Here is a 3,023-nt window from a genome sequence, read left to right on the forward strand (position 1 = left end):
GGTGGCAGTGTGTGTGTGTGTGTGTGGGGGGGGTGCATTTATGTGTGGGTCGGATGTTTTATGTGTGGTCAGTGCAAAGGTATGTTTTCAAGAGGGCAGCTGCCCCTTCCCTTGCAGCCCAGTGTAACCACGCCCAGTGTAACCACGCCCAGTGTAACCACGCCCAGTGTAAATACCTGTGGCAGGTGTTGAACTCGGGCCCCTTTTAATACGTTTTAAGATGGGCTTAGGGTTTAAAGTCTAAGATCAGACAAACTGAAAGTTCTCGAGTTCAAGTGCATAGGGAAAAAATAAGATTTTCGGCAGAAAATAAAATGAAGCTCTTTTTCTTGCTCCATTTTTTTTAGTCTTTTTCACGCACACTGTATATCACAAGCCCCGCCCACTTGCTGAGAGCTCCGCCCACATATTACAGTGTGTGTGTGTGTGTGTGTGTGTGTGTGTGTGTGAGAGAGAGAGAGAGAGAGAGAGAGAGAGAGAGAGGCTGGAATCTGTTCCTCCGTGAGCAGTGAACAGTATGCGCGAGACTCCGGAGCTCCGCGCCACAGACACAGACCGACCTGCTGAGAGAAACACACACACTGACCTGCTGAGAGAAACACACACACTGACCTGCTGAGAGAAACACACACACTCCGAGTTCCGAGAGCAAAGAGACAGATCGCGGAGGAGCTTTTTTCTTCTTCTCTGGGGGACAAACCGGACTTTGGTGGGGACGCGCGCGCGCGCTGAATAATTCTTATTTCATTTTTTTTTTTTTATTATTGGTATTATTTTGTTTTGCATTTTGCGCGCGTGAAAAAAAAGTGTGTGATGTTGAGATGAGGAGAAAGGCATATGGAAGTGGAACATCATCATCATCGTCACCATCATCATCACACACGCACCGTGGATGCTGAAGACGCCAGAACGCGCTCGGGGTTTCCTCTGCTGCGCCGTGACCGAGTGTGTGTGTGTGTGTGTGAGAGAGAGAGAGAGAGAGAGAGTGTGTGTGTGTGAGAGAGAGAGAGAGAGAGAGTGTGTGTGAGAGAGTGTGTGTGTGTGTCAGTGCGAGGTGCACAGCTTCAGCACCGGATCTACACACAGCTCACAGCAAGAGAAGCGTGGATCTGGGATTGTGCTTGTGTTTTGTTCTTTTCGGGAATCTTTCATTCTGAATTTCGGATAACTGACCGCGTAGGAGTGTGATTTCCGACACACACACACACACACACGAGCGGACGGAGACGTACTGAGTGTGGGGAGTTCACACACATCCCGGTAAGAGCTTCGTGTATTTTTCGCAGTGTTTAGAAACGAAGTTGCAAAACAGGACAGAGAGGTTTAACAACCTGAGCGAGTGTGTAGGAGTTGTGTGTTGTAAGCCTGTGTGTGCGTGCGTGTGTGTGCGTGCGTGTGTGTGCGCGCATGTGTATGTGTGTGTGTGTATGTGTGTGCCTCAGCAGTTTCGGTCCAGGTATTACAGGTTTCTATTGCTACAGTATGTATCGGTGTGCGTTGTATCGTGTGTGTGTGTGTGTGTGTGTGTGTGTGTGTGTGATGAAGTGAGCATCTCTGCGTCGTCACTTTTTCAGGGGAAATGAAACACCGCCGCGTTTTATCGCTTGTACGAACTTATTGCACGGAGTCGGCTCACGGAGTCGGCTCTGCTCTTTTACTGGTGATTAGATTTTTTTTGTTCTTATTTCTTCCGCCATGTTCTTGGATCATGTAACTGAGTCATAAACAAATAAAGGACAGGAGTAATTCTACTGATGGGTTTATTAGAAGGTGACAGACATAATTCATAATGGGATTTCTATTGATCAGCACCTGTTACACTTATATCAGTGTGTATCGACCACAGCGTGTGTGTGTGTGTGTGTGTGTGTGTATGTGTGTGATGCTAATATAACTATTATAATATAGAATTCATCCTTTAAGATACTAATGATTATCTGTGGGGGGGGGGAGGATATGTCAGCATTATATTTGCACATTCCATAATATCTTAATTTCATTGTAAAATTTTAAAAAAGATACTTAAAATGATCAGAATAATACAGAAATTAAATTAGATTTTAAATATAATTTTTGTATTTATTTTTCCATTACAATATTTTTTCAATGAAGAAAAAAAATCAATAGAAAGGAAGATGTGTGTTGGTATCTGTGTGTGCGTGTGTGTGTGTGTGTGTGTGTGTGTGTGAGAGAGAGAGAGAGAGAGAGAGAGAGAGAGAGAGATTGATGACTCTCTGTATTAAATCTGGTTCAGCTGGACCTTCTCGTCTTCAGGATGTTTTCCATAACAGAGAGAAACCTGTTCCTCAGGTTCCTTACACTGAGCTGAAGAAACTTTAAAGCCAACCACACACGTACACACACGCGCGCGCACACACACACACACGCGCGCGCACACACACACACACACACACACACGCACGCGCGCGCGCGCACACACACACACACACACACAACAGGAGGAGCTGCATTCCTACATAAACTCGCTGTGTCTCCCCCCCCCCCCCCCACACACACAAATTTGGCAATTATGATTGATATACATTATATATTATTGTCCTGATTTAGAGATGATTAACATTTACCACAACACACACCCCACACTACAACACACACACCACACTACAACACACACACCACACTACAACACACACCCCACACTACAACACACACCCCACACTACAACACACACACCACACTACACTACAACACACCACATTTAATAAATAGATTAATCAGTAAATACTGAATATCAGCGTGGTGTTTTATCTCTAGGGAACTTGTTAGTATAAATAGATACTAAATATTTTGAGCTATTTATGCAATGAATGTCAACACCTATGTGAAGTCTGCGTGTGTGTTTGTGTGTTCATCATTTACATGTCCATTTGCATCCAGTACATGAGGCAGTATATGTAAACGGCCAGACACGGTGTGAAGGTAAACAGTAATGTTTTTATACATGTATCATCAATCCCCCAGCCCCAAGTGTTACATCATCAATCCCTCAGCCCCAAGTGTTA

At 44.7% G+C, this 3,023-nt stretch overlaps 1 protein-coding gene across 2 annotated transcripts in view; it reads left to right on the plus strand.

Annotated features, from left to right (window-relative positions):
• The first annotated feature begins 466 nt into the window (after window positions 1-466).
• pcdh1b (protocadherin 1b) overlaps window positions 467-3,023 on the plus strand; it is a 70,352-nt gene continuing 67,795 nt past the window's right edge. For both annotated transcript variants that reach the window (XM_060884553.1, XM_060884554.1), the window contains exon 1: window positions 467-1,260. The gene's annotated coding sequence lies outside the window, so the exon portion shown is untranslated. The remainder of the gene's footprint in view (window positions 1,261-3,023) is intronic.

This window comes from Tachysurus vachellii, chromosome 13 (assembly GCF_030014155.1).
Source record: "Tachysurus vachellii isolate PV-2020 chromosome 13, HZAU_Pvac_v1, whole genome shotgun sequence".
In the NCBI taxonomy this organism is placed as follows: Eukaryota; Metazoa; Chordata; class Actinopteri; order Siluriformes; family Bagridae; genus Tachysurus; species Tachysurus vachellii.